The sequence below is a fragment of the Anomaloglossus baeobatrachus genome, unplaced genomic scaffold (assembly GCF_048569485.1).
Source record: "Anomaloglossus baeobatrachus isolate aAnoBae1 unplaced genomic scaffold, aAnoBae1.hap1 Scaffold_328, whole genome shotgun sequence".
In the NCBI taxonomy this organism is placed as follows: domain Eukaryota; kingdom Metazoa; phylum Chordata; class Amphibia; order Anura; family Aromobatidae; genus Anomaloglossus; species Anomaloglossus baeobatrachus.
In genome coordinates, this window is record NW_027442665.1 from 31,331 (window position 1) to 55,738 (window position 24,408).

At 51.1% G+C, this 24,408-nt stretch overlaps 1 protein-coding gene across 4 annotated transcripts in view; it reads right to left on the bottom strand.

The window, feature by feature from the left end:
* The window catches only part of LRRC24 (leucine rich repeat containing 24), a 148,367-nt gene that overhangs the window by 15,399 nt on the left and 108,560 nt on the right, over window positions 1–24,408 (bottom strand). Inside the window, exon 1 of one of the 4 annotated variants that reach the window (XM_075332435.1) lies at window positions 1,263–1,283. The exons of the other annotated variants lie outside the window; for them this stretch is intronic. The gene's annotated coding sequence lies outside the window, so the exon portion shown is untranslated. Of the gene's footprint in view, window positions 1–1,262; window positions 1,284–24,408 lie in introns of those variants that run through there. 4 annotated transcript variants of the gene reach the window in all.

The window sequence follows — 24,408 nt, forward strand, 5'->3', positions numbered from 1 at the left end:
GAGGACGGTCTAACAAGGTGACGCGCAGCAGCTGCACCCAATGGGCGTTATACCAGCCTAGGAAAGACCCTAACCACACAACAAACACCTCCTTGGACCTGGCACCCTGAGAGGCCATCGAGCGGTTTCTTGTACCTCCTGAAGAACAAGAGGGGAGGCTGCCGTACTATCGTAAAAAAAGGAAAGAGACGCATACCAGGAGACACGAGACCCAGAGAGTGAGAAACTAATGTACATGAAGGATAGATGGAGGGAAAATAAACAGAAACAAGCGAAATATGTGAAATCTCCCAGAAAGGAAGAGGCGACAGGAGGAGAATAACTCACACATTCTCTGTACGGAAAACAACTGGGGTTTACCATGGACGATAAACCCCCCGCTGAGGAGCTGGAACGATAACCACCTAGGAAAAGGGTGAGTGCGAAAAGACCAACCCAAAATGAGAGATAGGACAGAACCACAAAGGATCCTGGAAAACACCTGAAGAGAAGCGACCAAGAAAAAGAAACCAAGGACAAAAGAACCATCAGCATCTGGACAGAGAGGAAACTGGCTGTAGCTCAACAGAGGGGACCCGACCACACGGCATGAGGTCACCGGATCGACTACAGCACCAGCTCCTCATTATTACAGCTGACAACCCGCCTGTATACATGTGTGAGGTTGTCAGCCCCGCCCCCTGGTGATGACATCACATATAAGAGACCACACCCCTTATAATACAGCTCCAGCCTGTATACATGTGTGAGAGGTTGTCAGCCCCACCCCCTGGTGATGACATCACATATAAGAGACCACACCCCTTATAATACAGCTCCAGCCTGTATACATGTGTGAGAGGTTGTCAGCCCCGCCCCCTGGTGATGACATCACATAAGAGACCACACCCCTTATAATACAGCTCCAGCCTGTATACATGTGTGAGAGGTTGTCAGCCCCACCTCCTGGTGATGACATCACATGTGATATGAGACCACACCCCTTATAATACAGCTCCAGCCCGTATACATGTGTGAGAGGTTGTCAGCCCCGCCCCCTGGTGATGACATCACATAAGAGACCACACCCCTTATAATAGAGCTCCAGCCTGTATACATGTGTGAGAGGTTGTCACCCCTCCTATATTACAGCAGCTGCTGATCAGTGGAGCGGAGGGGTGACCCTGTGCAGCCTGCACGCTGCAGGTATCAGGCGGTGCTGGTCCCTCCGCTCTGTCCTTCAGATAAATGCGGATCTTTTGGAGAAACGATTGCCTATTTACCTTTGGTACCGATGTTAATGGATGACGTCCTCCACCAGCACCAGGCGGCCCGGCTGTGGACGAGGACTACTTCAGGGTGATCCCGACATCCCCCCTCCCCCGCACCACCCATCCCCCTCCGGTAAAGCTTCTGACATACAAAAATAAACTGGACGGAGTTATTAGAGCGTGAAAAATATGGCAGAAAGCTGACACAGATTCCTCCAGGACATCCGCAGAAAAGCGGAGCCAGCGCCAGACGCCCCTCCGACATATCCAATGTCTGATGCCGCACAGCAGTGCTCCTGTAATCAGAGAGAAGGAGAGATAGATAGAGAAAGAAGGATAGAGGGATAGATGATAGATAGATAGTTAGATAAATAGATAGATATCACGGGGTGTGAAGGGATAACTGGGGACCGGGGCTCCTAGACTGGCCCTCAGGATCCCAGAGATACATCTGATGGTGACTATGTCTGGACCGTCTTCCCGGCTCTGCTCCTGAATAGCCCTGATTTAATACCTCACCCGGGGGAATACGGGACAGGAGTGGTAGAACCCACAGAGAAGGACAAATGGGGGACCAGAACTCGATCACACAGCACGCTCACACAGATAAGACAACCAGTGATAAGGAGGAAAACAAGAGCAGGGAGGAAACAACGAGACGATGAGAGAACTCCACACACAAATCAATGCAATCACCAACAGGACTAGGACACAACAGCACACGGACTGGTGTAGCCAAAGCCATAGTCGGCATGGGAAGACCGGCTCCTCCATCTGAAAAGGCGGGGAGCGACTGTGATTGGTCTCCCACAACATATGATCCAAGAGGTAACCAGCAGGCTAGCAGAAATTAACTCCTGCTAGTCTGATCACTAATTAGCACGCAGATGGTTGACCCAAAAGGTACAAAAGGCCGTAAGGAAGACCATGAAAACAGCCAAAAAACACAGAGACCCCAAACCCCCCCGGGTCTGAGGGACGTGTAATACACCATATAAGAGCAGTACAAGACCGTCCTCCAGAGGAAGAAGCAACGTTACATCTCCAACAAACTCCACCAACTCTAAGACTCCTGGGAATTATAACGTGTATTCTCAGTACTCTGTGCACACCTCCCAACCGTCCCGAATTCTGCGAGACTGTCCCGATCTGGAGGCTCCCTCCCGCAGTCCCGCTGGTCACAGATGATGTCCCAGCTCCTCTCCTCAGTGCAGTGAATAAATTAAATTCTCATCTGCTCTGTTTTCCCGGTCTGGAGCTCATGAACTTGTGAGCTCTGTGTCCATAGACAGCAGCTCTACCACTGAGCCACTGCCTCTACTGTAAAACGGGGGAGGATTTGGTATTTTCACCTGTATTGTAGGCTGAGAAGCCAGAAGCAAATTATTCAGCTACATAGAGCTATAGATGGATATATACTGTCTGCATCTCTACGTAGGTGAAGGAAGAAGTCACATTCTTCTGTTCTTATAAATCAACTGTGTAAAGAAATGAGGAAAGAAAATAATAAAACTATAATTCATTTTTCAGACAGGCTCTAATGGAGACAGAAAGAGGATATTATATTGCTGAAGTTGCAGCTTCCACAGCAGATTACACAGGACATAGAGATCTATTGTACAGAGCAGTGCGGCCTCTGACTCCACAGCAGATTACACATGACATAGAGATCCATTGTACAGAGCAGTGCGGCCTCTGCCTCCACAGCAGATTACACAGGACATAGAGATCTATTGTACAGAGCAGTGCAGCGTCTGACTCCACAGCAGATTACACTGGACATAGAGATCCATTGTACAGAGCAGTGCGGCCTCTGACTCCACAGCAGATTACACTGGACATAGAGATCCATTGTACAGAGCAGTGCGGCCTCTGACTCCACAGCGGATTACACCGGACAAAGAGATCCATTGTACAGAGCAGTGCGGCCTCTGACTCCACAGCGGATTACACCGGACAAAGAGATCCATTGTACACAGCAGTGCAGCCTCTGACTCCACAGCAGATTACACAGGACACAGAGCTCCATTGTACAGAGCAGTGCAGCCTCTGCCTACACAGCAGATTACACAGGACATAGACATCCATTGTACACAGCAGTGCAGCCTCTGACTCCACAGCAGATTACACAGGACACAGAGCTCCATTGTACAGAGCAGTGCAGCCTCTGACTCCACAGCAGATTACACAGGACATAGAGATCCATTGTACAGAGGAATGCGGCCTCTGCCTACACAGCAGATTACACAGGACATAGACATCCATTGTACAGAGCAGTGCGGCCTCTGCCTCCACAGCAGATTACACAGGACATAGAGATCCATTGTACAGAGCAGTGCGGCCTCTGACTCCACAGCAGATTACACATGACATACAGATCCATTGTACAGAGCAGTGCGGCCTCTGACTCCACAGCAGATTACACAGGACATAGAGATCCATTGTACAGAGCAGTGCGGCCTCTGACTCCACAGCAGATTACACATGACATAGAGATCCATTGTACAGAGCAGTGCGGCCTCTGACTCCACAGCAGATTACACCGGACATAGAGATCCATTGTACAGAGCAGTGGGGCCTCTGCCTCCACAGCAGATTACACAGGACATAGAGATCCATTGTACAGAGCAGTGCGGCCTCTGACTTCACAGCAGATTACACAGGACATAGAGATCCATTGTACAGAGCAGTGCGGCCTCTGCCTCCACAGCAGATTACACAGGACATAGAGATCCATTGTACAGAGCAGTGCGGCCTCTGACTCCACAGCAGATTACACAGGACATAGAGATCCATTGTACAGAGCAGTGCGGCCTCTGACTTCACAGCAGATTACACAGGACATAGAGATCCATTGTACAGAGCAGTGTGGCTTCTCTGACTCCACAGCAGATTACACAGGACATAGAGATCCATTGTACAGAGCAGTGCGGCCTCTGCCTCCACAGCAGATTACACAGGACATAGAGATCCATTGTACAGAGCAGTGCAGCCTCTGACTCCACAGCACATTACACTGGACATAGAGATCCATTGTACAGAGCAGTGCGGCCTCTGACTCCACAGCAGATTACACCGGACATAGAGATCCATTGTACAGAGCAGTGCAGCCTCTGCCTCCACAGCAGATTACACCGGACATAGAGATCCATTGTACAGAGCAGTGCGGCCTCTGCCTCCACAGCAGATTACACCGGACATAGAGATCCATTGTACAGAGCAGTGCAGCCTCTGCCTCCACAGCACATTACACAGGACATAGAGATCCATTGTACAGAGCAGTGCGGCCTCTGCCTCCACAGCAGATTACACTGGACATAGAGATCCATTGTACAGAGCAGTGCAGCCTCTGCCTCCACAGCAGATTACACAGGACATAGAGATCCATTGTACAGAGCAGTGCGGCCTCTGACTTCACAGCAGATTACACAGGACATAGAGATCCATTGTACAGAGCAGTGCGGCCTCTGCCTCCACAGCAGATTACACCGGACATAGAGATCCATTGTACAGAGCAGTGCAGCCTCTGCCTCCACAGCAGATTACACAGGACACAGAGATCCATTGTACAGAGCAGTGCAGCCTCTGCCTTCACAGCACATTACACAGGACATAGAGATCCATTGTACAGAGCAGTGCGGCCTCTGCCTCCACAGCAGATTACACTGGACATAGAGATCCATTGTACAGAGCAGTGCGGCCTCTGACTCCACAGCACATTACACTGGACATAGAGATCCATTGTACAGAGCAGTGCGGCCTCTGCCTCCACAGCAGATTACACTGGACATAGAGATCCATTGTACAGAGCAGTGCGGCCTCTGCCTCCACAGCAGATTACACTGGACATAGAGATCCATTGTACAGAGCAGTGCGGCCTCTGACTCCACAGCAGATTACACTGGACATAGAGATCCATTGTACAGAGCAGTGCAGCCTCTGCCTCCACAGCAGATTACACTGGACATAGAGATCCATTGTACAGAGCAGTGCAGCCTCTGACTCCACAGCACATTACACAGGACATAGAGATCCATTGTACAGAGCAGTGCGGCCTCTGCCTCCACAGCAGATTACACAGGACATAGAGCTCCATTGTACAGAGCAGTGCAGCCTCTGACTCCACAGCACATTACACTGGACATAGAGATCCATTGTACAGAGCAGTGCAGCCTCTGCCTCCACAGCAGATTACACTGGACATAGAGATCCATTGTACAGAGCAGTGCGGCCTCTGCCTCCACAGCAGATTACACAGGACATAGAGATCCATTGTACAGAGCAGTGCGGCCTCTGACTCCACAGCAGATTACACTGGACATAGAGATCCATTGTACAGAGCAGTGCGGCCTCTGACTCCACAGCAGATTACACCAGACAAAGAGATCCATTGTACACAGCAGTGCAGCCTCTGACTCCACAGCAGATTACACAGGACATAGAGATCCATTGTACAGAGGAGTGCGGCCTCTGCCTACACAGCAGATTACACAGGACATAGACATCCATTGTACAGAGCAGTGCGGCCTCTGCCTCCACAGCAGATTACACAGGACATAGAGATCCATTGTACAGAGCAGTGCGGCCTCTGACTCCACAGCAGATTACACATGACATAGAGATCCATTGTACAGAGCAGTGCGGCCTCTGACTTCACAGCAGATTACACAGGACATAGAGATCCATTGTACAGAGCAGTGGGGCCTCTGCCTCCACAGCAGATTACACTGGACATAGAGATCCATTGTACAGAGCAGTGCGGCCTCTACCTCCACAGCAGATTACACAGGACATGGAGATCCATTGTACAGAGCAGTGCGGCCTCTGACTTCACAGCAGATTACACAGGACATAGAGATCCATTGTACAGAGCAGTGCGGCCTCTGACTCCACAGCAGATTACACAGGACATAGAGATCCATTGTACAGAGCAGTGTGGCTTCTCTGACTCCACAGCAGATTACACAGGACATAGAGATCCATTGTACAGAGCAGTGCAGCCTCTGACTCCACAGCAGATTACACTGGACATAGAGATCCATTGTACAGAGCAGTGCAGCCTCTGACTCAACAGCAGATTACACAGGACATAGAGATCCATTGTACAGAGCAGTGCGGCCTCTGCCTCCACAGCAGATTACACCGGACATAGAGATCCATTGTACAGAGCAGTGCAGCCTCTGCCTCCACAGCAGATTACACAGGACACAGAGATCCATTGTACAGAGCAGTGCGGCCTCTGCCTCCACAGCAGATTACACCGGACATAGAGATCCATTATACAGAGCAGTGCAGCCTCTGCCTTCACAGCACATTACACAGGACATAGAGATCCATTGTACAGAGCAGTGCGGCCTCTGCCTCCACAGCAGATTACACCGGACATAGAGATCCATTGTACAGAGCAGTGCGGCCTCTGCCTCCACAGCAGATTACACAGGACATAGAGATCCATTGTACAGAGCAGTGCAGCCTCTGACTCCACAGCACATTACACAGGACATAGAGATCCATTGTACAGAGCAGTGCGGCCTCTGCCTCCACAGCAGATTACATAGGACATAGAGCTCCATTGTACAGAGCAGTGCAGCCTCTGACTCCACAGCACATTACACTGGACATAGAGATCCATTGTACAGAGCAGTGCAGCCTCTGCCTCCACAGCAGATTACACTGGACATAGAGATCCATTGTACAGAGCAGTGCAGCCTCTGACTCCACAGCACATTACACAGGACATAGATATCCATTGTACAGAGCAGTGCAGCCTCTGCCTCCACAGCACATTACACAGGACATAGAGATCCATTGTACAGAGCAGTGCAGCCTCTGCCTCCACAGCAGATTACACTGGACATAGAGATCCATTGTACAGAGCAGTGCAGCCTCTGACTCCACAGCACATTACACAGGACATAGAGATCCATTGTACAGAGCAGTGCGGCCTCTGACTCCACAGCACATTAAACAGGACATAGTGATCCATTGTACAGAGCAGTGCAGCCTCTGCCTCCACAGCAGATTACACAGGACATAGAGATCCATTGTACAGAGCAGTGCGGCCTCTGACTCCACAGCAGATTACACTGGACATAGAGATCCATTGTACAGAGCAGTGCAGCCTCTGACTCCACAGCACATTACATTGGACATAGAGATCCATTGTACAGAGCAGTGCAGCCTCTGCCTCCACAGCAGATTACACTGGACATAGAGATCCATTGTACAGAGCAGTGCAGCCTCTGACTCCACAGCACATTACACAGGACATAGATATCCATTGTACAGAGCAGTGCAGCCTCTGCCTCCACAGCACATTACACAGGACATAGAGATCCATTGTACAGAGCAGTGCGGCCTCTGACTCCACAGCAGATTACACTGGACATAGAGATCCATTGTACAGAGCAGTGCAGCCTCTGACTCCACAGCACATTACACAGGACATAGAGATCCATTGTACAGAGCAGTGCAGCCTCTGCCTCCACAGCAGATTACAAAGGACATAGAGATCCATTGTACAGAGCAGTGCGGCCTCTGACTCCACAGCACATTACACAGGACATAGATAACCATTGTACAGAGCAGTGCAGCCTCTGCCTCCACAGCACATTACACAGGACATAGAGATCCATTGTACAGAGCAGTGCGGCCTCTGACTCCACAGCACATTACACAGGACATAGATATCCATTGTACAGAGCAGTGCAGCCTCTGCCTCCACAGCACATTACACAGGACATAGAGATCCATTGTACAGAGCAGTGCGGCCTCTGCCTCCACAGCACATTACACAGGACATAGAGATCCATTGTACAGAGCAGTGCGGCCTCTGACTCCACAGCACATTACACAGGACATAGAGATCCATTGTACAGAGCAGTGCGGCCTCTGACTCCACAGCACATTACACAGGAAATAGAGATCCATTGTACAGAGCAGTGCGGCCTCTGCCTCCACAGCACATTACACAGGACATAGAGATCCATTGTACAGAGCAGTGCGGCCTCTGCCTCCACAGCACATTACACAGGACATAGAGATCCATTGTACAGAGCAGTGCAGCCTCTGCCTCCACAGCAGATTACACAGGACACAGAGATCCATTGTACAGAGCAGTGCAGCCTCTGCCTTCACAGCACATTACACAGGACATAGAGATCCAATGTACAGAGTAGTGCGGCCTCTGCCTCCACAGCAGATTACACCGGACATAGAGATCCATTGTACAGAGCAGTGCGGCCTCTGCCTCCACAGCAGATTACACTGGACATAGAGATCCATTGTACAGAGCAGTGCAGCCTCTGCCTCCACAGCAGATTACACTGGACATAGAGATCCATTGTACAGAGCAGTGCAGCCTCTGACTCCACAGCACATTACACAGGACATAGAGATCCATTGTACAGAGCAGTGCGGCCTCTGCCTCCACAGCAGATTACACAGGACATAGAGCTCCATTGTACAGAGCAGTGCAGCCTCTGACTCCACAGCACATTACACAGGACATAGAGATCCATTGTACAGAGCAGTGCAGCCTCTGCCTCCACAGCACATTACACAGGACATAGAGATCCATTGTACAGAGCAGTGCGGCCTCTGACTCCACAGCACATTACACAGGACATAGAGATCCATTGTACAGAGCAGTGCAGCCTCTGCCTCCACAGCAGATTACACAGGACATAGAGATCCATTGTACAGAGCAGTGCGGCCTCTGACTCCACAGCACATTACACAGGACATAGAGATCCATTGTACAGAGCAGTGCAGCCTCTGCCTCCACAGCACATTACACAGGACATAGAGATCCATTGTACAGAGCAGTGCGGCCTCTGACTCCACAGCACATTACACAGGACATAGATAACCATTGTACAGAGCAGTGCAGCCTCTGCCTCCACAGCACATTACACAGGACATAGATATCCATTGTACAGAGCAGTGCAGCCTCTGCCTCCACAGCACATTACACAGGACATAGAGATCCATTGTACAGAGCAGTGCGGCCTCTGCCTCCACAGCACATTACACAGGACATAGAGATCCATTGTACAGAGCAGTGCGGCCTCTGACTCCACAGCACATTACACAGGACATAGAGATCCATTGTACAGAGCAGTGCAGCCTCTGCCTCCACAGCACATTACACAGGACATAGAGATCCATTGTACAGAGCAGTGCGGCCTCTGACTCCACAGCACATTACACAGGACATAGATAACCATTGTACAGAGCAGTGCAGCCTCTGCCTCCACAGCACATTACACAGGACATAGATATCCATTGTACAGAGCAGTGCAGCCTCTGCCTCCACAGCACATTACACAGGACATAGAGATCCATTGTACAGAGCAGTGCGGCCTCTGCCTCCACAGCACATTACACAGGACATAGAGATCCATTGTACAGAGCAGTGCGGCCTCTGACTCCACAGCACATTACACAGGAAATAGAGATCCATTGTACAGAGCAGTGCGGCCTCTGCCTCCACAGCACATTACACAGGACATAGAGATCCATTGTACAGAGCAGTGCGGCCTCTGACTCCACAGCACATTACACAGGACATAGATATCCATTGTACAGAGCAGTGCAGCCTCTGCCTCCACAGCACATTACACAGGACATAGAGATCCATTGTACAGAGCAGTGCGGCCTATGCCTCCACAGCACATTACACAGGACATAGAGATCCATTGTACAGAGCAGTGCGGCCTCTGACTCCACAGCACATTACACAGGACATAGAGATCCATTGTACAGAGCAGTGCGGCCTCTGACTCCACAGCAGATTACACAGGAAATAGAGATCCATTGTACAGAGCAGTTCGGCCTCTGCCTCCACAGCAGATTACACAGGACATAGAGATCCATTGTACAGAGCAGTGCGGCCTCTGACTCCACAGCAGATTACACTGGACATAGAGATCCATTGTACAGAGCAGTGCGGCCTCTGACTCCACAGCAGATTACACAGGACATAGAGATCCATTGTACAGAGCAGTGCGGCCTCTGCCTCCACAGCAGATTACACAGGACATAGAGATCCATTGTACAGAGCAGCAGATTACATTCTACATGGAGAAGAAAAGTTTTTTTTCTTCTAATAAAATTACTAAAAATAATACTAAAACAATAAAATGTCATTTTTATTGCGATTTTAAAAAAACAAATAAATATTACAAATCAGCAAATAACATTTGTCTCCCTGGAATCATATCGACCAGCACAACGCAGCGATCAGATTATTGATGGAAATCGGTAAATTGGGGGAAAAAATGGCGCAATTTATTATTTTTCTCTATTAAACCCATAAAAATATGTAATAAAAATGTAACGTTGAGGCCGTATTCACACGGAGCGTAAATGCTGCGTTTTTCTGCTGTTTTTTTGCACATTTATTCTGCTGTGTGTAATTGTCCGAGCAGAGTGGATGTGATTCCAGGAGAAGACGCCGCTGAACGCTGCGGTTTTGGAGCTTTTTTTTTTTTCTAGAGGTTTCTATGTGGAGCTTAAAAAACGCAGAAGAAAAACTGCAGATCCTTTTATAAGAGCAAAATCCGAGCTTTACTGTGCTACAGTCAGGGCCAGAAATATTTGGACAGTGACACAAGTTTTGTTATTTTAGCTGTTTACAAAAACATGTTCAGAAATACAATTCTATATATAATATGGGCTGAAAGTGCACACTCCCAGCTGCAATATGAGAGTTTTCACATCCAAATCGGAGAAAGGGTTTAGGAATCATAGCTCTGTAATGCATAGCCTCCTCTTTTTCAAGGGACCAAAAGTAATTGGACAAGGGACTCTAAGGCTATGTGTCCACGGTAGAATGTACCTGCGGATTTTTCTGCATGAAAATCCGCGACTTTCGCGGCAAATCCGCACCTTATTTTTGCCGCGGATTTTTTTTTTCCCAATTCTGAAGGCAAAATCCGCACCAAAATCCGCAACAATAATTGACATGCTGCAGATTTTTCCGGATCAAAATCCGCGGCAAATCCGCCGCGGAAAAATCCGCAGCATGGACACAGCATTTCCAAAATACCATTGAAATGGCTTGGAAGTGCCGCTGCTGCAGATTTTCGGAAAATCCGCGGTAAATCCGCGGCAAATACGCGGCAAAATCCGCGCAAAATCCGCAGCGTGGGCACATAGCCTAAGGGCTGCAATTAACTCTGAAGGCGTCTCCCTCGTTAACCTGTAATCAATGAAGTAGTTAAAAGGTCTGGGGTTGATTACAGGTGTGTGGTTTTGCATTTGGAAGCTGTTGCTGTGACCAGACAACATGCGGTCTAAGGAACTCTCAATTGAGGTGAAGCAGAACATCCTGAGGCTGAAAAAAAAGAAAAAATCCATCAGAGAGATAGCAGACATGCTTGGAGTAGCAAAATCAACAGTCGGGTACATTCTGAGAAAAAAGGAATTGACTGGTGAGCTTGGGAACTCAAAAAGGCCTGGGCGTCCACGGATGACAACAGTGGTGGATGATCGCCGCATACTTTCTTTGGTGAAGAAGAACCCGTTCACAACATCAACTGAAGTCCAGAACACTCTCAGTGAAGTAGGTGTATCTGTCTCTAAGTCAACAGTAAAGAGAAGACTCCATGAAAGTAAATACAAAGGGTTCACATCTAGATGCAAACCATTCATCAATTCCAAAAATAGACAGGCCAGAGTTACATTTGCTGAAAAACACCTCATGAAGCCAGCTCAGTTCTGGAAAAGTATTCTATGGACAGATGAGACCAAGATCAACCTGTACCAGAATGATGGGAAGAAAAAAGTTTGGAGAAGAAAGGGAACGGCACATGATCCAAGGCACACCACACCCTCTGTAAAACATGGTGGAGGCAACGTGATGGCATGGGCATGCATGGCTTTCAATGGCACTGGGTCACTTGTGTTTATTGATGACATAACAGCAGACAAGAGTAGCCGGATGAATTCTGAAGTGTACCGGGATATACTTTCAGCCCAGATTCAGCCAAATGCCGCAAAGTTGATCGGACGGCGCTTCATAGTACAGATGGGCAATGACCCCAAGCATACAGCCAAAGCTACCCAGGAGTTCATGAGTGCAAAAAAGTGGAACATTCTGCAATGGCCAAGTCAATCACCAGATCTTAACCCAATTGAGCATGCATTTCACTTGCTCAAATCCAGACTTAAGACGGAAAGACCCACAAACAAGCAAGACCTGAAGGCTGCGGCTGTAAAGGCCTGGCAAAGCATTAAGAAGGAGGAAACCCAGCGTTTGGTGATGTCCATGGGTTCCAGACTTAAGGCAGTGATTGCCTCCAAAGGATTCGCAACAAAATATTGAAAATAAAAATATTTTGTTTGGGTGTGGTTTATTTGTCCAATTAATTTTGACCTCCTAAAATGTGGAGTGTTTGTAAAGAAATGTGACAATTCCTACAATTTCTATCAGATATTTTTGTTCAAACCTTCTGTCACAAACCACCGGGGGGGTCACTCAGAAATCCCCCGCGCTGGCTACCAGTACGTCACAATCGGGGGGTAACAAGTGGGGTCACCCCTCCTTTATACCTCCCGACCGACAGACAGAGCACGTGACGCGCTCTCTAGCGCCCCTCTTATAGTCAGGCCAATTATGGAATTGCCCGACAATAAGCAAGGAGGCCGCTATACTACTTATGCCGATTATTGAAGGGTCCCCGGTGAGAGTAGGGTATATATTCCCCCGACCTCCGCGGGCGGAATATATAATATCTTCCCGAATCTCACTGGCCTCCCCACAATAATCCTTGGCACAACTCGCTGCCACCAACCGCTTCACGGTAACTATTAGCCGAACACACAGACGTGGGATTCAAGATCGAGATAACAGAACAGCCCAAGATTAATTATATAATTTAATCAGCCTAAAGCACACTAGAAACTACAATATATACAATAGGGAATCTACAGAATATACATATGTCAGAGTACAGTTACAGTCAAAGCATGGGTTACAAACAGGCATACACAGTTCCAGCAGTTACCTTGTTGCGTCTGGCCACAGGGGGGCGCTGTACCCAGGTTTCTAGGATCCTTCCCATAGATGTTTCCTACACGTGCCCCCAGCGAAAAGAACACTGGAAAATGGCCGAAGTAGGGTTATCAACCTGGGCAAATCCAGGTCCCCTCCTACCTTAGTGACCTCAGAGGGAGCACTGCTCCACCCCTGGCTTGAGTTATGGACAATCCACAACATGGAATATGGGCCATAACTTTGCCTGGGAGCGTCGTAGGCGGACGCCAATGCTCTCATTGTGACAGTTATGAATTTAGCTACAGAACGAGGGGACTCATGACCTGTCTGCCAGTTCCCCATTGGCTGATATCACGCCTGGGGCATTTCCCAATGTCCTGCTCCCATAAAAAGGGTGTGCCGGCATCGTCCGCATGCGGAGACACCATTTTTATGGTTGCCATATTTATCGGAAATATGGCTTGCGAGATATGAACCATTTTTTTTTGGAGTCGTTCTGTCTGGCTATTTCCATAGCCTTGCTAACTAGCTAGCAGCCCCCACTACAGGGTCACGGCAGGGAGTCATCCTGTGTCCATTGTCCCCAAGCCACCTAATTTCCATATCACAGGACATGGCCATGGAGGTGTAAGGGGAACACTGAGAACAAGAAGGGAGGGGGCACTGCCAGGGAGTGATGAGGGATTATGACTGGAGTCATAATTCATCTTCATATCCCGGGATTTGCCTCACACCTCCCCCCTTTTGAGGGCGCTAGGGGGCAGCACACTCCGGTGTTCCCCCGTGCGCCCGTCCGCGACCTCTCCTTGTCGGGACAGCCCGTCTGCGTTACCGTGGTCACGGCCCCTTTTGTGGCGAATGGTGAAGTTGTATTGCTGGAGCGCAAGGCTCCATCGCAACAATCGCCCATTCGTCCCAGAGACGGTGTGCAACCAGCTGAGGGGATTGTGGTCCGTCTCCACGATGAAGTGGCGCCCGTATAGATAGGGTTGCAGACGCTGCAGGGCCCACACTATGGCCAGGCACTCCTTCTCCATCGTGGAATAGGCAACTTCCCTTGGTAACAGCTTCCTGCTCAGGTACAAGACTGGGTGCTCTTGGCTCGCAGAGTCCACCTGGCTGAGCACCGCACCGAGGCCGAAGTCACTGGCGTCGGTCTGTACTACAAACGGCCGCGTGAAGTCGGCTGCCTGTAGCACGGGCGGGCTGGACAGGGCGTCCTTTAGGGCCCGGAAGGCTGTCTCGCAGTCCATTGTCCAATCGACTGCAGAGGGCAGCTTCTTCTTGGTGAGGTCCGTCAAGGGCTTTGCCAGGCTACTATAGCATGGAACAAACCTCCTATAGTACCCAGCGGTCCCCAAGAAGGACATCACCTGCTTCTTGGTCCTGGGGGTGGGCCAGGATGCGATGGCTTCCACTTTCTCAGGCTCGGGCTTCAGTGTTCTCCCACCTACCCGGTGACCGAGGTACTGGACCTCGCTCATGGCCAGCTGACACTTCCCCGGCTTGATGGTCAAACCTGCCCGGTGGATCCGCCTGAGCACCTGTGCTAGATGCTCTAGGTGGTCCTCCCAGGTGGGACTGAAGACGGCAATGTCATCCAGGTACGCGGCCGCGTACCCTTCAAGTCCCTTGAGCAGGGTGTTGACCATCCGCTGGAAAGTGGCAGGGGCATTCCTCATCCCGAATGGCATCACCGTGGACTCGTACAGTCCAAATGGGGTAATAAAGGCAGAGCGTTCCCTGGCCTTGCGAGTCAGGGGGATCTGCCAATATCCCCGGCTCAGATCCATGATGGTCAGGTACTGAGCCCCGGCCAACTGATCGAGCAGGTCATCGATGCGTGGCATTGGGTACGCATCGGCGACCGTGACCGCATTGAGCCCCCTGTAGTCCACGCAGAACCGAGTGGTTCGGTCCTTCTTAGGGACGAGGACTACAGGCGAGGCCCAAGCGCTGTTGGAGGCCTGGATCACCCCCAGCTTCAGCATCTCGTCAATCTCCTGGCGCATGTGTTGCTGCACCTCCAGGGAGACCCGATATGCTGAACGCCGGATCGGGGGATGATCCCCAGTGTCCACGTGATGGACAGCCAAGTCAGTCCTTCCGGGCTGGTTGGTAAACAACCCCCGGAAGGGGTGTAGGGTGGCCCACAGCTGGGACCGTTGGTCCTCCAAGAGCTGGTGGCCAACCTCCACATCCTCAATGGATCCGCCTGTCCTAACCTGGGCTAGCATATCCAAGAGGGTTTCCGCTTCTCCCTCCTCGGGCAGGTTGCACACGGGGAGCGCACATGCCTCCCGCTCATGATGTGCCTTCATCATGTTCACATGGAAGGGCTTCCGCCTTCCACGGGCAGGGTCCAGGGTGACCAGGTACGTCACAGGGTTGAGCTGCTGGTACACGAGGTATGGGCCTTCCCAGGCTGCCTGAAGCTTGTCCTGTGGTACGGGGACCAGTACCCACACCTTTTGACCCACTTGGTAGGTCCTCTCACAAGCGTTCTGGTCGTACCAACGCTTCTGATCGGCCTGGGCTTGAGCCATATTGTCGTGTACCAGTTGCGTCAAGGCCTGCATTTTGTCCCGGAAGCGCATGACATACTCGATAACCGACACTCCAGGGGTGGCCAAATCCCCTTCCCAAGCCTCTTTCACCAGAGCCAGGGGGCCCCGCACACGTCGCCCGTACAGGAGCTCAAACGGTGAGAATCCTGTTGAGGCCTGTGGAACCTCCCGGTAAGCAAATAACAGGTGTGGGAGATACCGCTCCCAGTCACGCCCATGGGAGTCGACCAACATCTTAAGCATCTGCTTTAAGGTGCCATTGAACCGCTCGCACAGGCCATTAGTCTGTGGATGGTACGGGCTGGCCACCAGATGTCGCACCTGGACTTGCTTACAGAGGGCCTCCATCAGCTGGGACATGAATTGGGTCCCCCGGTCAGTGAGCATTTCCTGGGGAAAACCCACTCGGGAGAAAATCTCCAGCAATGCGGTGGCCACCTTGTCAGCCCGAATGGACGACAAGGCCACTGCTTCTGGGTACCGGGTGGCATAGTCCACTACCGTCAGTAGGAAGCGTTTCCCGGAGCTGCTGGGGATGGCCAGCGGGCCGACCAGATCCACAGCCACCCTCCTGAAAGGCTCATCGATGATTGGCAGAGATACCAGTGGGGCTTTGGGGCGTGGCCCCGCCTTCCCCACTCTCTGACAGGTTTCACACGAACGGCAGTAGGCAGCCACATCGGCCCCCATTTTTGGCCAGTAGAAATGCTGGTTTAACCTGGCCTTGGTCTTAGCGATCCCTAGGTGTCCGGCCATCGGAATCTCATGTGCGATCCGCAACAACTCCGTCCGGAACGGATAGGGTACCACCAACTGTCGGTCCCTGGGCCACGCCTCCGGTGAACCCTGCTGGACCGTGGCCCGGTACAGCCGTCCTTGGTCCCAGACCACTCGCTCCGGGTCCGAGTCCGAGGGAGGCTGTGCCGCCTGCTCCTTAAGAGCTTTCAGGCTGTCGTCAGCTTCTAACGCTGCCTGAAACCCCTGACTAGATGTGGCCAGAATCGACGAGACTGTCACATCTTCAGTCAGTACCCCGGGACCTGTGTCCTGGCCTCCACCTGACTCGGCTGCCACTTGGTCAGAAGGGGAAGAGCTATCGGACCTCCGGGAGGCCCCTTGGCTTCCAGCACTCCCACTGCGGGTGACAGCGGCCACAGCCGCTGCGACCGTGGGTCGTGCCTGCTCCTCCTCCGTTCCTGACCAAGTCGCCGGTTCAGGCAGACCGACCTGGCTTCCTGACACCCCGGTTGTGGGGGAACCATGCACCGAGATCTTACCTGGGAGCACTTCCGCTCCTGGACCGGCCCCAATCTCACCTGCCTGTTCCCCTCCTGCAGCAACAGAACCCCGCTGTGAAATCTCTGGAGACCCCACATTTGCTGTGGTAGCCCCCACCCCACACACTGGTCCTCCCCCTGCAGCACCCTGCTCTCTGCTTATCCCTGCAGAGGGCAGCAGATCCCAGCTCACAGGCTGATTACTTGTAGAGGCATTGTCACACCTTTCTCTGACCCCCTCCCCTGTCACAGCTGCAGCTGTGTGTGTGTCTATGGTGTCTATGCAAGCAGAAATATCAGAGTTCACTCCCTCCTCCCTTACATCATTCATAGATAACACATTAACATTGTCCGGAGGCATGTCAGTACTGGCTGAAGGTTCAGCCCTTGGGGGGGGCCCAAACTGGGAGGTTATCTGCCCCAAATCTGTCCCAAGTAGCACGTTTGCAGGGATCCGATCAGTTACCCCCACCTCCCTCACCCCCCGCCCTGCGCCCCAGTCCACATAAATGTCAGCAACAGGCAGCGCCGGGTCAGTGCCTCCAATCCCGGAGACAGCGAGGGTTTTTCCAGGGATCAAGTCTTGGGGGGACACCATCTCAGGCCGCACCAGAGTCACCTCCGAGGCGCTGTCTCGCAGTCCTATGGTCACAGACCGGCCGACGGTGACAGGTTGGAAGCTGTCCAGGGACCTACCACCACCCCCACCCACACAATACACCTTGGGCGGCCCTTGGGACGGGGACGGAGCCGGGGCCTTGGGACGCTGAGGGCACATGGCCTTGAAGTGTCCAGGTAGGTTGCACTGGTGGCACCGTCTTGGTTCCGCCACGGGCCTGGAGAGGGGAGTTGAGGGGGACACCCCCTGCAGTCTAGGGGCAGGTGGGGCAGTCGCAGAATTCATCTTACCCCCTCTCCAGGTGCTGCTGGTGGCCGCTCTCCTGGCCTCAGGGGCCCGGTTGTTGGTGTAGTCATCGGCAAGGGCAGCTGTAGCCGTGGACCCCTTTGGCTTCTGGTCTCGGATGAACTGGCGGAGATCCTCAGGGCAGTTCCACAAGAGTTGCTCCGTGATGAACAAGTCCAGGATCTCCGGTCCGGTGGAAAGCTGCAGGCCTTGGGTCCAGTGGTCGGCAGCTCGGGCAAGTGCCCGCCGGTGGTCAGCCCAGGAGTCCTTTGGTCCCTTCTGTAGGCTCCGGAACTTCTTGCGGTAGGACTCTGGAGTGAGGTTGTACTGTTGGATCAGGGCCCGCTTGATGGTGTCGTAGCCCTGATCTGCCTCAGCAGGCAAGTCCCCAAGGATATCCAGGGCCTTACCCCTTAAACGGGGGGTCAGGTATTTGGCCCACTGGTCCTTGTCCAGATGGTGCTGCAAGCAAGTCCGTTCAAAAGCAGTCAAGAAAGAGTCCAAGTCTCCATCCTTCTCCAGCACTGGGAAGTCCTCAACACGGACCTTTGGAAGTTTGGTGTCTCGAAGGTCACATGTGGCTGATGAGGGCCGGAGCTGAGCTAGCTGCAGCTGGTAGTCACGGTCTGCCTGTCGCTCTCGCTCTTCACGCGCTGCCTGCCGCTCTCGCTCCGCAGCCTCACGCTCTGCGTGCCGCTCCGCAGCCTCAGCGTCACGCGCTGCCTGCCGCTCTGCCCTGCGCTCTGCCAGGAGTTCCTTGTAGCCCTTCTGGTCTCCAGCCTGGAGAAGGGCCATAGCCATTTGAAGAAGGCTATCCGAGCCTCCCAGGCTCGGTGGAATGGCACGTGGTGATCTGCGGCACGCTGCAGAGCTAGGCGATTCACTGTCCCTTTCAGAGCGGAGGGCTGGCATCTGGCTCGTTGAGGAACCTTGGGTGAGCTCCTCCTCATCTTGTCCAGCAGTGCCAGGTTGCGCAATGTCCTCGGCAGAACGGTTTTCTGGCGTCGAGCTCCTGGAGGACTCGTGGGCAACCTCCTCATTGCTGTCCACAGCACCGTCCTCCCTCTCTTCGGCTCCTGCCTTAGCATTGGCCAGTTGCATAGCTCTGCTCCTGGTGCCATCAGCCATTCTTGCAGACTTTTGGTCACTGACACAGAACTGACACCTGATGCCTCCACACACCTTACAGTATCTGCACTCTGACACTCTAGTGTTGAGCTAGTCTGAAGACCCCAGCAGCCACAGCTGCTGCAGGCAGTCTTTAGTGTCTGGGAGTATGGGTCTCACACTCACACACACTATTATCTCGATCCCACCGCTATGCCACCAATATGTCACAAACCACCGGGGGGGTCACTCAGAAATCCCCCGCGCTGGCTACCAGTACGTCACAATCGGGGGGTAACAAGTGGGGGTCACCCCTCCTTTATACCTCCCGACCGACAGACAGAGCACGTGACGCGCTCTCTAGCGCCCCTCTTATAGTCAGGCCAATTATGGAATTGCCCGACAATAAGCAAGGAGGCCGCTATACTACTTATGCCGATTATTGAAGGGTCCCCGGTGAGAGTAGGGTATATATTCCCCCGACCTCCGCGGGCGGAATATATAATATCTTCCCGAATCTCACTGGCCTCCCCACAATAATCCTTGGCACAACTCGCTGCCACCAACCGCTTCACGGTAACTATTAGCCGAACACACAGACGTGGGATTCAAGATCGAGATAACAGAACAGCCCAAGATTAATTATATAATTTAATCAGCCTAAAGCACACTAGAAACTACAATATATACAATAGGGAATCTACAGAATATACATATGTCAGAGTACAGTTACAGTCAAAGCATGGGTTACAAACAGGCATACACAGTTCCAGCAGTTACCTTGTTGCGTCTGGCCACAGGGGGGCGCTGTACCCAGGTTTCTAGGATCCTTCCCACAGATGTTTCCTACACGTGCCCCCAGCGAAAAGAACACTGGAAAATGGCCGAAGTAGGGTTATCAACCTGGGCAAATCCAGGTCCCCTCCTACCTTCGTGACCTCACAGGGAGCACTGCTCCACCCCTGGCTTGAGTTATGGACAATATCCCAACATGGAATATGGGCATAACTTTGCCTGGGAGCGTCGTAGGCGGACGCCAATGCTCTCATTGTGACAGTTATGAATTTAGCTACAGAACGAGGGGACTCATGACCTGTCTGCCAGTTCCCCATTGGCTGATATCACGCCTGGGGCATTTCCCAATGTCCTGCTCCCATAAAAAGGGTGTGCCGGCATCGTCCGCATGCGGAGACACCATTTTTATGGTTGCCATATTTATCGGAAATATGGCTTGCGAGATATGAACCATTTTTTTTTGGAGTCGTTCTGTCTGGCTATTTCCATAGCCTTGCTAACTAGCTAGCAGCCCCCACTACAGGGTCACGGCAGGGAGTCATCCTGTGTCCATTGTCCCCAAGCCACCTAATTTCCATATCACAGGACATGGCCATGGAGGTGTAAGGGGAACACTGAGAACAAGAAGGGAGGGGGCACTGCCAGGGAGTGATGAGGGATTATGACTGGAGTCATAATTCATCTTCATATCCCGGGATTTGCCTCACACCTTCAAATTAGACGTTACAATCTGCACTTGAATTCTGTTGTAGAGGTTTCATTTCAAATCCAATGTGGTGGCATGCAGAGCCCAACTCGCCAAAATTGTGTCACTGTCCAAAGATTTATGGACCTAACTGTATAAAAACACTAAAAAACGCAGAGTCACATCTGCACCAAAAACACAAGACAAACGGGAAAAGGCAGAAAAAATGCAGCAAAACCAGAATAATCAGAGAAGATTTTTATTGTGTGATTTGGAGCGGATCCTGCAGAAAACAAAAAACACAAGATTTCTGTAACGTGTGAACACGACCTTATAGACACAAAACAGTAACATGTCAGATTGTGAGGATTATATACAGAGGAGAAAGGTCTGGAAGCTCCAACTATGAACAAACAGTCCGGGGCATCTGCTGAAAATCTCTAACTGCCAAATGGGCGTGGCCAAAATTTGCTGCACCGCAGAGTTTGTCCCTCTTTCTGTTCTTTAAAAGTTGGGAGGTACGCTCAGTGTATACTCGGTGTGAACTCAGTATATTCTCAATACTCTGTGTATGTCCGGTGTATGCGCAGTGTATGTCCGGTGTATGCGCAGTGTATGTCCGGTGTATGCGCAGTGTATGTCCGGTGTATGCGCAGTGTATGTCCGGTGTATGCGCAGTGTATGTCCGGTGTATGCGCAGTGTATGTCCGGTGTATGCGCAGTGTATGTCCGGTGTATGCGCAGTGTATGTCCGGTGTATGCGCAGTGTATGTCCAGTGTATGCGCAGTGTATGTCTGGTGTATGCGCAGTGTATGTCTGGTGTATGCGCAGTGTATGTGTATTCTCAGTACTTGGTGTGTGTCTGGTGTATGCTCGGTATACTCTCAATACTCAGCGTATGCTCGGTGTATTCTCGGCGTATGCTCGGTGTATTCTCAATACTCAGCGTAAGCTCGGTGTATTCTCGGCGTATGCTCGGTGTATTCTCAATACTCAGCGTATGGTCGGTGTATTCTCGGTGTATGCTCGGTGTATTCTCAATACTCAGCGTATTCTCGGCGTATTCTCGGTGTATTCTCGGTGTTCTCAATACTCAGCACATTCTCGGTGTATTCTCAATACTCAGCGTATGCTCGGTGTAGTCTCAATACTCGGCGTATGCTCGGTGTAGTCTCAGTACTCGGTGTATACTCAGTGTAGTCTCAGTACTCGGTATATGCTCGGTGTAGTCTCAATACTCAGCGTATGCTCGGTGTATACTCAGTGTATTCTCAATACTCAGCGTATGCTCGGTGTATGCTTGATGTATTCTCGGTGTAGTCTCAATACTTGGTGTATTCTCGGTGTAGTCTCAGTACTCGGTGTATACTCGGTGTAGTCTCAATACTTGGTGTATTCTCGGTGTAGTCTCAGTACTCGGTGTATGCTCGGTGTAGTCTCAGTACTCGGTGTATGCTCGGTGTAGTCTCAATACTCGGTGTATTCTTGGTGTAGTCTCAGTACTCTGTGTATTCTCGGTGTAGTCTCAGTACTCGGTGTATTCTCGGTGTATTCTCAATACTCGGTGTATTCTTGGTGTAGTCTCAGTACTCGGTGTATTCTTGGTGTAGTCTCAGTACTCGGTGTATTCTCGGTGTAGTCTCAGTACTCGGTGTATGCTCGGTGTAGTCTCAGTACTCTGTGTATGCTTGGTGTAGTCTCAGTACTCTGTGTATGCTCGGTGTAGTCTCAATACTTGGTGTAGTCTCAGTACTCGGTGTATGCTCGGTGTAGTCTCAGTACTCGGTGTATGCTCGGTGTAGTCTCAGTACTCTGTGTATGCTCGGTGTAGTCTCAATACTTGGTGTAGTCTCAGTACTCGGTGTATGCTCGGTGTAGTCTCAGTACTCGGTGTATGCTCGGTGTAGTCTCAATACTTGGTGTAGTCTCAGTACTCGGTGTATGCTCGGTGTAGTCTCAGTACTCGGTGTATGCTCGGTGTAGTCTCAATACTTGGTGTATTCTCGGTGTAGTCTCAGTACTCGGTGTATGCTCGGTGTAGTCTCAATACTCGGTGTAGTCTCAGTACTCGGTGTATGCTCGGTGTAGTCTCAGTACTCGGTGTATGCTCGGTGTAGTCTCAATACTCGGTGTAGTCTCAGTACTCGGTGTATGCTCGGTGTAGTCTCAATACTCGGTGTATTCTCGGTGTAGTCTCAGTACTCGGTGTATGCTCGGTGTAGTCTCAATACTCGGTGTATTCTCGGTGTAGTCTCAGTACTCGGTGTATTCTCGGTGTAGTCTCAATACTCGGTGTATTCTTGGTGTAGTCTCAGTACTCGGTGTATTCTCGGTGTAGTCTCAATACTCGGTGTATTCTTGGTGTAGTCTCAGTACTCGGTGTATTCTCGGTGTAGTCTCAATACTCGGTGTATTCTTGGTGTAGTCTCAGTACTCGGTGTATGCTCGGTGTAGTCTCAATACTCGGTGTAGTCTCAGTACTCGGTGTATGCTCGGTGTAGTCTCAGTACTCGGTGTATGCTCGGTGTAGTCTCAGTACTCGGTGTATGCTCGGTGTAGTCTCAGTACTCGGTGTATGCTCGGTGTAGTCTCAGTACTCGGTGTATGCTCGGTGTAGTCTCAGTACTCTGTGTATGCTCGGTGTAGTCTCAGTACTCGGTGTATGCTCGGTGCAGTCTCAGTACTCGGTGTATGCTCGGTGTAGTCTCAGTACTCGGTGTATGCTCGGTGTAGTCTCAATACTCGGTGTATTCTTGGTGTAGTCTCAGTACTCTGTGTATTCTCGGTGTAGTCTCAATACTCGGTGTATTCTCGGTGTAGTCTCAGTACTCGGTGTATTCTCGGTGTAGTCTCAGTACTCGGTGTATGCTCGGTGTAGTCTCAGTACTCTGTGTATGCTCGGTGTAGTCTCAATACTTGGTGTAGTCTCAGTACTCGGTGTATGCTCGGTGTAGTCTCAGTACTCTGTGTATGCTCGGTGTAGTCTCAATACTTGGTGTAGTCTCAGTACTCGGTGTATGCTCGGTGTAGTCTCAGTACTCGGTGTATGCTCGGTGTAGTCTCAATACTTGGTGTATTCTCGGTGTAGTCTCAATACTTGGTGTATTCTCGGTGTAGTCTCAGTACTCGGTGTATGCTCGGTGTAGTCTCAATACTTGGTGTATTCTCGGTGTAGTCTCAGTACTCGGTGTTTGCTCGGTGTAGTCTCAATACTCGGTGTAGTCTCAGTACTCGGTGTATGCTCGGTGTAGTCTCAATACTCGGTGTATTCTTGGTGTAGTCTCAGTACTCGGTGTATTCTCGGTGTAGTCTCAATACTCGGTGTATTCTTGGTGTAGTCTCAGTACTCGGTGTATTCTCGGTGTAGTCTCAATACTCGGTGTATTCTTGGTGTAGTCTCAGTACTCGGTGTATTCTCGGTGTAGTCTCAGTACTCGGTGTATGCTCGGTGTAGTCTCAATACTCGGTGTATTCTTGGTGTAGTCTCAGTACTCTGTGTATTCTCGGTGTAGTCTCAGTACTCGGTGTATTCTCGGTGTATTCTCAATACTCGGTGTATTCTTGGTGTAGTCTCAGTACTCGGTGCATACTCGGTGCAGTCTCAGTACTCGGTGTATGCTCGGTGTAGTCTCAGTACTCGGTGTATACTCGGTGTAGTCTCAGTACTCGGTGTATGCTCGGTGTAGTCTCAATACCCGGTGTATACTCGGTGCAGTCTCAGTACTCGGTGTATGCTCGGTGTAGTCTCAGTACTCTGTGTATGCTCGGTGTAGTCTCAATACTCGGTGTATACTCGGTGTAGTCTCAGTACTCGGTGTATG